This window comes from Zingiber officinale, chromosome 5A, assembly GCF_018446385.1.
Source record: "Zingiber officinale cultivar Zhangliang chromosome 5A, Zo_v1.1, whole genome shotgun sequence".
NCBI lineage: Eukaryota > Viridiplantae > Streptophyta > Magnoliopsida > Zingiberales > Zingiberaceae > Zingiber > Zingiber officinale.
This window is the reverse complement of record NC_055994.1, coordinates 65,664,606-65,679,306: the sequence shown is the minus strand read 5'-3', so window position 1 is coordinate 65,679,306 and position 14,701 is coordinate 65,664,606. Positions and strand designations below refer to the sequence as shown.

Genomic DNA, 14,701 nt, shown 5'->3' with positions numbered 1-14,701 from the left:
TATTTTAATGATAGAAAGTTTTTATGGATAAAATCAGATTATTTTTAAAATTAATCAGATAGTAAAAATATATATCTAAATTAGAATAAAAATAAGAAAAAAAGAGGTCAGGTGGACTAGCGTGCATGCCTTGGATTGGATGACTCGTTAAGCAAGCTTTGTCTAGATTTCCTGATATGTAATTTTTAGTTCTTTTATATTTCTTTGATGATTTATATGTGATTATAATTAGAATCAGGTTAAAATGGCTTACGATGTTTCTTAAGTCTATCTTCCTATCAAGATTATAGATTTGGATTGTGTTAAGAGATGATTCATCTCGATCTAAAATTATAATGTAGTGGAAAGATAAACTATATTATAGTCAATTTTGATTATATTTAAGTCACGATTCAACATACAAATTATGAAAAAGATTATGAAAAAACTTAAGAATTACGGACTAAGGATCTACACTCCGCTAAGCAATGATCCATACCAAAAAAGAGTAACCCTAATTAGTACTATTTTTTGGAGGGCATAGTATTTAATAGATAAGGACCAAAAAAGGGTAACAAATTGTTTAGTGGATAATGGACCGTGTGTGGTGTTGGTTCGCTCAAGCTCACGGAGCCGCAAAGAGCACCGATGACGACGACTCAACGCGATCTCGCTCCCAACCGAACCCAAAACTCAAAACCACGGGGATTTGGAAAATGGATAGCGGAGCGTCGACATTCCCTGTCGCCGCCGAACATGCTCGCTCCCCATGGAGGAAACGAGGAAGAAGGGAAAAGAGGCTTGAATGACCGAGAAGCGGCGCCGGAGTTGCCTGAGCAGATTAACGATAGATGGTACTGGTGGCGGAGGACCCGGTAAAGTTATCTGATTTCCCTAATCGCAAATGTTTTATGCTTTCCTGTATTTATGCTCGCTTCTGAATAAACTCGCTGCATTCGACATCGCTTATAGAACAATTCTACTGTGCTATTTGATTTACTGTGGAATTGTATATCGTACACCTAATAGTGTAGAAATTTGGAGTAGGATGAGAACGCGAAGATTAAATTCCTGCAAAAGATGTCTAAACCTTGTATTTTTCTAACAAAAAACGGATTTTGAGTAGCAGCTCGTGTCAAAGCCTCCTTCACACGTCGATCTCTCCTCTCTTCTTCTTCCTTCTTCTTCTCCCCTTCTTTTTCTTCCATCATCAGTCCGACATCTTCCCAGCACCAGCAACTCTTCCTCTTCTTCCGGCCAACAATGTCAGCACAGCCAATAGCAGCAGCTCTTCTTTCTCCTTCCTTTCTTCCTGCTCCATCGAGCTACCGCACCAGCGAAGCTGCCATTTTCCTATCGTTGTTGTGCCTCCAGCTGCCAAACCGCCAGGTTTTCCTCCTCTTGGTTCTCTTCTTCCCCTCCTCTATCTCCTGGCGTGTTCATAACAGAAAATACTGTCATTGTTGTTCATCGCAGCGAGTGCACTGTTCACAACATTATTGGTCAATTAATTAAGTGTAAGAAATTAGTGAATGATTGCATTTTGAAATCCAGAAATAATAAATTAATTTGGATTAATTACGATTTTTGGTATAGGTTTGACTAAACTGAGCGATCTATATCGGTGAAACATCTATATTGTTTCATCGATTTAGTGAAAAGGTAAAGTTTTTATTTTATTAGAATGTCATTTCGGGTGGATGTATTTAGAAGTGAAAATAAATAAATAACTAAATAAATAAATAAATAAAATTTCATTCAACGGTAATATGTGTCATGTAAGAATTGAGATTGTATTAAGGTAGCAAGATCAAAATTAATCGTCAATTTTTAATTTTAGTTAATTTTCATATTTTTGTGTTATTATTATTGGATACTTACCTTGAGTTTTGGTGGGTAAATCTATTTTTTTGACTTTCATATATTTTTCTTTGTGCATGAATAAATAGATAAAATGGATTATATACTTGTATAAATGTCTCGGTCTTTTAAACAAGAGTAAATTCTTCTTCATTTTCCACTTAGCAAATTTTGCCTTTTTTTTCCTTGGACTCTAGTTTTGCTGGCAAGGTTATCTTTTTGATATTATAGTTGGTTTCAGCTAGATCATAGAGTTGCTCTGAGATAGCCTTCTGCTAATTCTTGATTTAGTTTTATTTTGATGTATTTCATTTTTATTCATATGCTCTTTTATTTTATACAATTTTGTTATATTTGTGGAAAATATATATAAGTAAATATTTAAAGTCTGCTGAATTTTTGAGTTATCTTGAGTATTTGTTTATATGACTCTTGGTTCTCTTTTATAACACTGTTACCAGTGAGATAGCTTTTTGTAAGTGGAAATTGCACCTTCAGGGCGTGACAATTTCCTTGGGTAGCTTTTGGTTCTCTTTATTTTCCTTGGCCTCTAGTTTTACATTATAGAATGTTAAAGACGAATCTACATATCTTGCCATAAAGTCAACATATGAGTCAAATTTTTCTTAGCAAATTTTCATATTCCCTAATTTAAATATCGAACTTGTGTTTAAATAAGTTGAAAAATTAAAACAAGTATTGTAATCAATTTTTTTCATAAGACAGAAAGTACATATAAAGAATATGAATACATCAAAAGTGGATCTAATGGAGAAATTTGAATTCATAAATGTAATGTAAAGTTTTTACCATATTACTAGGTACTTTATAATAATCATGACTCCGTACAATTTTATTTTTAGTATTGATATATAACTCTCATTTGTTAAGTGGAATACTGAATTTGTCAATTGGGTAGATAAAAGCAAATAAAAAAACTAAATTGATTAATGAACATTAAAATTTTAAGTAATTATTGAAAAAATGATGCCAAGTGATATGTTGATGTTTAAGGTGCTATCTTATATTACTAGTTTATTTTTTTTTTGTTGCCTTTTTTTTTTGGCTTCTAAGGAGGTTAAGTCAATAGAAGATTCTTCTAATGTTATATTATTTTTGTTGTTCATCGAAATGCCATTAGAAGATTTTTCTAAAATGTTATTAAAGTGTTCTTAAGGTTTCATCTTTAGGGGATTCATCTATAGTTTCATTAAGGAGCTCTTCAACATTTGAGGACTTGCTTAAAATTGAGTTATCAGAAGGCTTATTTGAGCACAACTATATAATTTTAACTAGAAGTGCAAAATTAGCAAATTGTATCTATTCGGTAGTAGAGGCCATGTTATATTGGTTAAAATAATTTTTAACGTTGTCTAACTAATGTAAAAATATATTAGGTTCCATTCTACCATCAAAAGTAGAAGCATCTTTTCTGACACACATAAATGTACAATCATTATTATTTTTAGAAAAACAATTTAATTCCTCTCTAGTCATAGATAACTTCGTTGGTGCAATCAAGTACCAAGTGATTGAATCCGATCATATTTTTTTGATGTGGTTAGCAACAGTTTAAAGTTAGACTTTCGTTAAACTAATGACGTGTGACGTTGCAGAGTAATGGAAAAGTCCAACAAGAGTTGGCAAAAGTCCAAGTTGGTCAAGGTTGATTGAACATTTGATAAAAGAAGTCCTACAAGTGCTTGTAGAGTTAGAAAGCCCAATAGGTTGTAGATGAAATCTTGATATGTCAATGTGGATTGAATATTAGGTAGATGAAGGAAGACTCGAAAATGAGACCTCTTGTTAGATGAGAAATCTCATTAGGTTAACGACGACCAGATACTAGAAAAAGTTCAGAAGATGAACTCTTTACAAGTGAGATGTAGGAGAGCAACTTATAATTTGGGTAAGGGTAACTTTCTTATTTACGTGATGGCTTGACCAAGAAATAGATATTTCACGGTAAAAGTCAATGGACCAGTCGACTGCTAAGTATGAAACATTAACTAAACTGTATGGTTGACTAAGACTTGCAATAGATTTATCTTTGTTCCAAATCTAGTAGACTGAAAGCAAAGATTAGGCCGATTGATGTTTAAATTCAAATAATGTACATACTAAATAGCATATGTTTTGGTTCAGTCAACTCAGGGTAAATAGCAACCCATTGATGACATAGTGTCAGCGGATAATATAGTCGCGATCCAAGATATTGACTGAGATCAAGTCTTGACTAGTCAACTGATGACTAGTTGAGCATATGTCACAGTTGGATTCATAAAGGCAGATGACCATTGTTTGATTCATTATTGGACTTTGGTTAGAAATTTAAATTGATGGTAGTTCTCTTCACTTATTCTAATAGATGAGTTTATCATAAAGGTATACAAGTTAAGTACTATCTTGAGCATAAGAAATCCTAGGTGGTGACTACTTTGAAGTAATTATTGCATTGTTTCATTTAAATTTGAAACATCTTTAATTGATCAGATAACTTAACTCTAAACATGATTTGTAATGTCTTATGCCCTTTGAGAAATATACACATAAACCATAACACCAATAATATCAAATCCCAAAAAATTGGACTGTAGAAGATCCCTTGATGACTTACTTTTGAAGATTGCCTAGTGACATAACCTTGTTAGAGCTTTTTATTGATTCAGCCACTTTAAAGAATGATCTACATGCTACTGAGCATAGCTTAGATTGACAAATTATAATTGGTTCATGCTACCCAAGGAGACCAAAAGAAAAAGCAGAATAAAAAAATAATACAGGAAATAAGAATGCATGCTGTCTATTTGATAATAATAAATCAATTAAAAATTTCATCGATACATATCCTTTTGTGTGGTTATTTATAACTATATAAAGTTGAATTCAAAGATTAAGTTTTCTTGGTTACTACTTGTCGTAATACTGAGATTTCTAATGAGCTAATACACGAGATACATGTTGATGTTATGAACATAGTCATACAGAGTAATAATTACGTAAAGTATCTAGTGAAATGTTACATTATCCTCTTGCATTCATGAACTTTAATTATCTTATGAAAACTACTTTATGAGAGCATTTTTATCTGATTTATTTAGTCATGTTAAGAAAAAAAAAAGTCTAATTTCTATTTATTTAACTTACCAACAACAACAACCGACCCTTATTCCACTAGGTAGAATCGACTACATGAATTCTTTTACGTCATTGGGCTCTATCCCCTACTACATCATCATCTATATTTAAATAAATTTTATTGTATTTTATTGTTACTAACCAAATCTTTTTTGGTCTTCTTCGTTTGATGCGCGTGTTTTTCATAGTTTCACATCGCCTAAGTAGAGCATTTGTTGGTCGTCTAAACATATACCTGTACCATCTTAAACGTGTTTTCCCTCAATAGATGCAACTCCAACTTTCTCTATAATGCTTTATTTATTATTTTGTCTATCCTCGTATGCCCACACATCCACTTTAACATCCTCATCTCTGCAACTCTCATCTTCTGTTCATGTGCTCGAATCATAGCCTAACATTTAGCTCCATAGATCTAAGCAGTTTTGTAGAATTTTTCTATAAGTTGTAGAGGTACTTTATGATCATATAAAATACCTGACGCTCTTCTCCATTTCAACCTTCCTGCTTGTATTCTATGTAAGACATCTCTCAATCCCGCCATCATTATACAAAAATGATCTTAAATATTTAAAGTTCTAAGTTCTAGGCAATTTGTCATTTCCTCTCTTAACAATTGTTTTATTACATCTAATATTGTTAAACTTAAATTTCATATATTTTATCTTTATTCTACTAAGCCTAAAACCTTTCCTTTCTAATATTTCTGGTCAAGATTCTAGTTTAGTATTTACTTTTTCACGTGTTTCATCTACCAAAATAATATTATTGTAAACAACATGCACCACGGTACTGTGTCTTGAATGTATACAATGAGTTCATCTATAATTAGTGTAAAAAGATAAGGACTTAGAGTTGATTTTTGATGTAATCCTATCTTTATTAGAAATACTCCTGTTATTCCGCCTTAAGTTTTTACTCTGGTCATTACATCCTCATACATATTCTTAATTAATTCAATATATGTTATATTAACACCTCTCATTTCTAGAATTATCCATATAATTTCTCAAGGGATTCTATCATAAGTTTTTTTTAGTCAATGAATACCATGTGTAGATCTTGTTTTTGCTTCCGATATTTTTTCAATTAGTTGTCTAAGAAGATGTATAACTTCTATTGTCGACCTTCCAGGCATGAACCCAAATTAATTTTCGGTCACCGTGGTCTCCTTCCTTAATCTCTTTTCTATTACTTTTTCCCAAAGTTTCATGGTATGCCTCATTAATTTAATACCCCTATAGTTTGCATAATTTTATACGTCTCCCTTGTTCTTATATAAGGGAACTAGAGTACTTACCTTCCATTCATTAGACTTTTTTTTTGTTTTCACTATCATGTTAAATAATTTTGTAAATTATTCAATACCTTATTTCTCTAGGTACTTCTATACTTCTATAAAATATTATCTGGTCGAACGATTTTTTCGTGCATTCCATTTAAAGCTTGTTCTACTTCTAAAGTTTGAATTCTGCGATAAAAATTTTAATTTTTATACTTATTTGACCTACTTAAATTACCTAAGTTAAGTTGGTTACCTAACCTTCATTAAAAAGTTGATAAAAATACCAATTCCACCACTCTTTTATTTCTATTATTTACTAGTACTATTGCATTCATCTTTAATATGTTTTATTTGAATAAGATCTCTTGTTGTTTTTTCTCACTAGCTATTTCTCTTTCCCCTTTTTTTGTATCCAATTTTTTATATAATCGTTTAAAAGTTTCATTCTTTGTTTTATTTACTACTTTCTTAGCCTCTTTCTTGGCTATTATATATTTTCTTAAGTTTTCCTCGTTTTTACAAATATATAATTCCTTATAAGCTGTTCGTTTTTCCTTTATTTTCTCTTGTACTTTCTCATTCCACCACTATGATTCTTTACTTAGTGGTGCATATTCTTTTAACTTACCAAGTATACTCTTAGCTACTATTTTCAACTTTTATATCATCTTATCCCATGTTGTATTAGAGTCACTGTATATTACACCCTGGGTTGTTAAAGACATGCTTGAGGCGCTCCCAAGGCGCGCCAAAGGCGTCAGGCACACAAGGCGCTGGGAAAATGCCTTCTCCCACGCGAGGCGGGGTGCACCTCGGGTGCGTCCTCACCTTAACTGAGGCGCGATCGTGAACCATTTCTGATTTTTATAAAAAAAAAAATATTTCAAACCAATTTGGTTTGAAATTAGAGCACGGAGAAGAAAAGGATAAAAGGGAAGAAGAAAAGAATGCAAGAAGAAGAAGAAGAAACCTGAATTTGAAGAAGAGTTGCACCGTCGCCGTCGCCCAGGTATTTCCTTCCATCGCCGCCATCGCTGAGTCGCGCATTGCCCAGGTATGTGTTTTTTCTTTTTTTTTTTGTTTTTCTATTTTTCACTTCTTCTTCTTCTGTTTTCTTCTTCTATTATTGCTTTTCTTCTTTTTCTCTTCTTCGTTTTAACTGTTCAATTTTTCTTTGTTTCTTCATCTTCTTCTTTTCTTCTCTTTATTCTGGTATCTTTTTTTCTTCTTGTTGAGTTGTGGTTCGTGTTCTTGCTGCTGTCCGGGTTTGTTTGTTTTTTTTCCCATTTTTGCAAGTTGTGTTCTTGCTACCGACTGTTGTTCGGTTTTGCTGCTGTCCGGTTTTTCTTTGTTTTTTGTCCTATTTTTCATTTTTTTCTGTTTTTCTTTTTGTTTTTTTCCTATTTTTCTATTGTTGAATGTTGGTACTTTTCTTTTGCGGGTACTTTTCTAATAAAATGCTTCTTTATTTTGTTTTTGATTTTTTAGACTATTTTCTTGTTTAATTATCATGGAAGGTAGTAGTGATTCTCCAACATATATATCAAAAGATCCGGCATGGAATTATTTTCAAAGAGTTAATCCGGATAACAAAAATGATTTGATTTATAACTTTTGTCAAAAAGTTATAAAAGAGGTATCTATCGTGCAAACAACATCTTGTTGGGGGGTTTCGAAATACTACGACTTGCAAAAGATGCTCACCACATGTACGTGAAGAAATTAAAAATTTCATGGAGAAAAAGATAAAGAAAAGTAATCTTTTTAAACTTGTGACATTGGACTTTGAGAATGTAGACCCTCTTGGTGATGATATTGGTGCTAAAGCCGTGCCGCCTATAAATACAAGTTCTAGATCAGTGAATATGTAAAAAAGGCCAAAGACAAATAGGTCCAATGGATATATATTTTGCTCCTAATGCAAACAAAAATGTTGAAAGTAGAAAGGGTAAAGAGAGTCAAACTACGATAAATGAGGCATACAAGAAAGAATTGAGGGAAAAAGCTTGTATGGTTGTAATTGAGTGGATGTATGATGCGACAATTCCTTTTAATGCTGTTAACTATTCAAGTTTCAAAAGGATGTTGGACTTGATTGGTCAATATGGTAGAGGTCTAAAAGGACCTAGTTATCATGAGGTGTGGGTTCTTTTTCTAAAAAAAGTTGTTGATAGTGTGACAAATGATTACATTAAGTCGTATGAAACAGAATGGGCCAAGTATGATTGTAGTTTGATGGCAGATGAGTGGACAGACAAAAGGCATAGACATTGATTAATTTTTTAGTGAATTCTCCTAAGGGTGCGTTTGGTTCAAGTTATCATGTATAACCTTGGTTATGTGATTACCAAGTAATCACATAACCAAGGTTATGCGGAATAAAATATAAACCAATGTTGTTTGGTTCAACCTAGGTAATGCAACAAAAACTTGTTTGTTTGAAGGTTTTAATAAATAACCTAGTTTAATATTTTACTATATTATTCTTATTTACAAAACTAACCATATATTATTATTATTATTATTATTTAAACTCTACATTTTTTTATTTTTTCTTTTCCATGTTTTTCTTTATTTTTATGTTTTTTTATTTTTTTATTTCTTTTCGTTTTTTAATTTTTTTTTCGTTTTTTAAATTTTTTTTCGTTTTTTATTTTTTAAAAAATTTTAAAGTTTTTTTAAATTTTTTTTACTTTTTTATGTTTTTTATGGTTTTTTTATTTTTAATTTTTTTCTATTTTTCCTTTTTTATATATATTTTAATTTTTTTATGTTTTTATTATTTTTTACATTTTTTTATTTTTAATTTTTTTAATGTTTTTTAATGTTTTTCTCATTTTTTTATTATTTTTTAATTTTTTTAATGTTTTTAATGTTTTTTCTATTTTAATTTTTTTTATGTTTTTTTTACATTTTTTATTTTTTTAAAAGTTTTTTATTTTGTTTTATTATATTTTTTATTTTTAAATTTTTTCTTTACATTTTTTTATCACATTTTTCTCTTATTCGAGGGTATTTTGGGTAAAAAATTTTTGTTAACCCCGGAATCAAGAAAAACCTCAGTTTTTTGAGGTTTTCCGATTCTGGGTTGCATGCCCCTTTTGTTGATGTGTCGAGCATGGAACATTACTCGGGAATCATCGATTACCTAAATCAAATAAGGTTTTCGTTGATAACTTTGGATGGATAACCAAGATTATCAAGGATAATCCCGAACCAAACATACCCTAAAGGTTTAGTTTTCATCGAATCGGTTGATGCTTCTGATTATGCAAAGACTGGAGAGAATATTTCAGTTGCCTGATCGATTTGTTGAGCGTGTAGGAGAAGCAAATGTTGTTCAAGTTGTGCAAGTAACAATGTGCTTGCTAGTAAGAATCTATTTAATTCATTCTTATCAATATGCTTTTCCTTAGATATGTTAAACTTATCTAGTTTTCTAACTTCTTTTGTAGGAAAATTATTAGAAGCAAAAATGTCACCCTTGTATCGGACTCCTTGTGCTGCTCACTGCGTCGACTTGATCTTAGAAGATATTGGGAAATTGCATGATTTTAAAGCAACATTGAAGAAGGCAATGAGCATGAATGCTTACATTTATGTTCGCCCTAGCATGGTAAATATGTTGAGGCAATTCACAAGACAAAAGAGCTTTGCCGGGCGAGTGTCATAAGATTTGCTATTGCTTTTCTCACTCTTGAAAGGATGCATCTATAGAAGCAAAATTTTAAAAAATGTTCATTTCGAAGGATTGGACAGAGAGTAAATGAGCAAAATAAGCAACGGGGAAGAAGGTAGCTAAAATCATCATGACACTTAGATTTTGGAGCAGTATTATGCATATATTAAAGATATATGCCCCTTTTGTCCGTGTTCTGAGATTAGTTGATGGCGAAAGAAAACCTGCAATGAGTTATATTTATGAGGCTATGGATAGGGCAAAAGAAACAATTATGAATACCTTTAAGGAGAAAGAAGAGAAATACAAAGAAGTATTTGAGATCATTGATACGAGATGGGAATGTCAACTTCATCGACCTCTGCATGCTGCAGGACATTATTTGAATCCAGAATATTTTTATTCATACACAGATTCAAATATCTGTGGAGAAGTGGTGAATGGTTTGTTTGAAACTATGGAGAGATTGATTTCAAGCATTACTGAGCAAGATAAAATCACTACCCAACTCTCTATATATTGAAAGGCAGAAGGGCTATTTGGGAGGAATGTGGCAATTAGACATAGAAGAGCATTATCTCCAGTGGAATGGTGGGAGTGCTACAGAGCAAATACCCCAGAATTGCAAAAGTTTGTTATTAAAGTGCTTAACCTCACTTGTAGTGCTTTTGGCTATGAGCGGAATTGGAGTGTATTTGAGTAGGTATGTAATAAATATAAATGTATAATACTATTAGTATGTTACTTTTATAAGTAGAAAATATTTTTTGCTATTTTATTATACTTATTGTGATTTTTGTTATTTTATAGATTCACAGCAAAAAAAAGGAATAGGCTAGCTCAGTAGCGCTTAAATGATTTCGTATTTGTGAAATACAATCGTGCCTTAAAACTTCGGTATGATGCACGTGATAAGATTACCCTCATCTTTTTGGCATATACTGATAACAATAATGAATGATTAATGGGTAGAATGGATGGAGAAAGTGATAATGAAGAAGATGAGTTAGTTTTTGAAGGTGATGGCTTGACATAGGATGTTGTTGCTAGGGCTAGTGGAGCTGAAAAGCCTAAATTTTGTACTAGAGGAAAAAACATTGCATCCATGGTCTCTGTTTCACATGTTAGGCTTAAACAAGTCGAGAAGGGAAATACATCTTCTTCTATGAGACATTAATCTCTAAGACTTAGAGATGAAGAAGAAGAAGAAATTGAATTTGAAGAAGATGAAGATGAAGGTAAAGAAGAAGAAGAATACAATGAGGATAATCTTGAGCTTGATGATTAATTTGACTCATTACGCTTGTTTTGATGCACTTTGTTAGTTTAGATTAGAAAATTGAAACTTGTAAGTTTTAAACTTTTATTAATTTATCATGGTGTTGTTTTGCTTGTCATATTTGATATTTGTATGTGTGGAATATTAATAATTATCATATTTGACATAGTAGTTTAATAATCAACCTCATGTTTAAGAGGCGCGCCTCGTGCCTCGGGTTCTCGGAGCCCTTTTGTGCCTCGCGCCTCTAACAATACTGATTACACCTAATGCTTGTAATCCTATCTTCTTAAATATATTTTGCTTCTCATTCTTTAACTTCCATCACTTAATTTTAGGAGTTGTATGTATTTTCTTTCTATTGATACTATGCTTGAAGCGTATATCCAACACTACTAATCTACGTTGGGTAGTTAAGCTTCTTCAGGGATGACCTTATAATCTTTACAAATCTTTCTATCCCTCTTCCTAACAAAGTCAATTTGCGATTTATTATTCCCAGAACGTAACTAAGTGTTCTTCTTATCTTAAAAAACGTATTAGCTAATATAAGATCATATGTTATCGCAAAATCCAATATAGTTTTCTCTTTTTCATTTTTCGTTCCAAACTCATAACCCCATGTACTCTTTTATATTTCTTATTTTTTACTCCGACATGTTCATTTAGATCACCTTTTATTAAAATCATTTCATTTGGCGGAATGTTTTGTGATACTTCATCTAGGTCATCCCAAAACCTGGATTTGGTAGCTTTATCTAATTCTACTTGCGGTGCATATATATTATTTATGTTCATAGTTTCTTTCGCCACTATTATTTTAAGGGCTATAATTCTATTCCTTTTTCTAACTGCTCCTACAATTTCATCCTTTAACGAACTATCTATAACAACACACTCTATTTCTTGTTTTACTTTTTCCTATGTACCATAACTTAAAATTCGAGTTTTCTATCATTTTTACCTTCTCGCTTACTTATTTTGTCTCTTATACACACAAAATACTAGTTCTTCTCCTAATCATTGCATTTAATTTCCTTCTTATAATATTTGTTTTTATCCAACTTATGGAGTGAGAACTCTTATCTATTTAATACTACACCCAAGTTCTCATGAAAATGTAGCGGTCCTTGCCTATACGTTACAGTCGGATACTGCATTGCGAATTCTTGCATATTTAGCATTACACTCGAGTTCTGGAGATGTAGCATTCTTGTCGAAATGTTGCAGCCGGACCTTACAATGTGTTTCTTTCAGGGAACAACCTAGCATTAGTACAATAGTTTAATAGATCCATTCATTGAACATTTGCCATAGTTTAACGCTAGCTGACAATCTAACGCAACCCTCCTCCCTCATCCGGGTCATAGTTTAATGGATCCTCCTTTAAATTACCAACCTATTAAAAATTTTACATTAGAATATATATCCTAATTAACTCCAGAAATTCCAGTCTCTTGTCCTTGTATGTCAAGCTCACACTTCTTCAATTTTGGTTTAAGCGGATTCATCATCAACATTGTTAATTCAATGACCCATGACTACTAAAGAGATGGGAACATCTTCCTCATCTCATGATCAGTCAGTAGCTTTTCTTATTGAAAGGAGTGACAAAAAATGTTTAAGTCAAATCTCTTCAAGAACTAGAAGAAAGAGAAAATACACAAGCTCTGATTCACTCATTCAAAGGAATGTTTAGAGAAGAACACAATGAAGGCAATATACAAAGATAATTCTGTGTAGTCAACCCATTGTCTAGCCTAAGTGGTTGATGGGTGCCTAAGCGATCAACATCAAAATAATATTTTAAAATAAGGAAGAGAAGAAATTAAATTAAATATTACTATCTTATTAATGTATGTATAACAAATGTATCTTTAATCAAAATAAGTTTACAATATAAATAAATAAGTCATAATTGATAAATGAATAAGCAACTTGTAAAAAAGAAAAAAAAAACTCAAATATTTTTTCATAGATCCATCTAGATTGCCTAGGCGGATTGCCCAAGCGGCCTTTTAAAGAGTTCTTTAACTGGATTGCCTACCAACTACACGAAATAGTCCCTTACAAGAAGCATATATGTGGTCGCCTTTTAAACCGATGCAATATACTTCTTGAAAATTGAGATTTAAATGATATTATTGTTATCCATACTCATTGGAATGAACACAATGATTGAGGATGCTAACAACTTGTCAAGAGTCAAGTTTCCTTGGCGAGGGAGGAGAATAATGCAAATTAGTAGTTTAGTTTTTAAAAGTTTTGGACTTCTTAAAAGTTTATTTTGTTATATATAATTAATTAGGAGAATGGGTTAATTTTGTTATTTTTTAATTTGATAATTTATTGAACCACGTAACTAGGTTTTCATAATACCCAAAATGTGTACCCAACTTTTATATTTATCAAAACGCATAGTTGTTTCCCATTATACCCCTTCTTTATTTGCAATCGATTGCATCAGTCGATTCCTAAACTTATTGGGTTGATTTGTTAGTTAGCTGCGTCACTCGACTGATAAATTTCAAGTCCGATTTAGAAGTCAACTGATCATAACGCATCATTTTAATACTCTAATTTTAATACCCTACTTAAATTTAATACTCTAATTTTAATACCCTACATATATTTAATGCTCTAATTTTCATACCCCAATTCATGCTTGAGGGCATGGTCGCATGATAATGCAAGAAGTGTAATGAACTTGGTTTGAAATGTTTTTGAGGTGCGTAAGATCATCAATGAATTTTGTTGATGACCTTATAATTTCCAAAATTTTAAAATCTTGACATGCTCTGAAGCAAGGGAGTCCTAAGAACTCTTTGGTGGGGTTGGTGAGTGAATATGAAGGGCCTAGATCCTTTAATGAGTTCGTGACAAAGCATCTCAAGGCTGTGTAAATTTCAAAAACCCATAGCTCTTTATATAAGTTGTGAAATCCATATCTAAGAGCATGATTAAACTCAAGGGACTCCTAAAAACGATGTTCTAAATGGTGTTGTAGGCGGTCGCCTAGGTGGTGCCTAGGAGGGAGGTGGAGGTCATCTGCCCGCTTTTGTCAGAGGCGGCCTTAAAAGATGGGGTAAAATAAGTAGGTTAAAAAAAACTTAATTGCCTTCCGCCTGCAGCCGTTTCACAGCTACTGTCACTAAGCGCTCGTAGCTGTTGCCGCCAGCCACTTGCGCTGCTGCCCGCCATTGCTGCCTACCGCTGCTACTGTCATCGGATAAGGTTTTCAAAAACCTAGATTTCAAAGTTTCCTTTAGAGGCTTGTGCAAGAACACCAGAACGCCTCGCCGGACCTGTCGCTAGGGCACGGACGCCTCGCCGGACCTTTCGCAAGGGCACGAACACATCGCTCGGGCCCGACAATAGGCCTGGACGTGTTGCCCAGGCTCGACGAGGCTATCGTGCACGCGCGACGGACCGTCTGGCGAGTGTCCGTCGCCTGTGCTGTCTGTCACGCATGCTCTCACGG

At 32.6% G+C, this 14,701-nt stretch overlaps 1 protein-coding gene across 2 annotated transcripts in view; it reads left to right on the top strand.

Moving 5' to 3' along the window:
• The first annotated feature begins 580 nt into the window (after positions 1-580).
• LOC121980537 (MADS-box transcription factor 26-like) overlaps positions 581-14,701 on the top strand; it is a 30,379-nt gene continuing 16,258 nt past the window's right edge. The window contains exon 1 of one of the 2 annotated variants that reach the window (XM_042532618.1): positions 581-854. The gene's annotated coding sequence lies outside the window, so the exon portion shown is untranslated. The remainder of the gene's footprint in view (positions 855-14,701) is intronic. The other variant, XM_042532617.1, reaches the window with a different exon arrangement.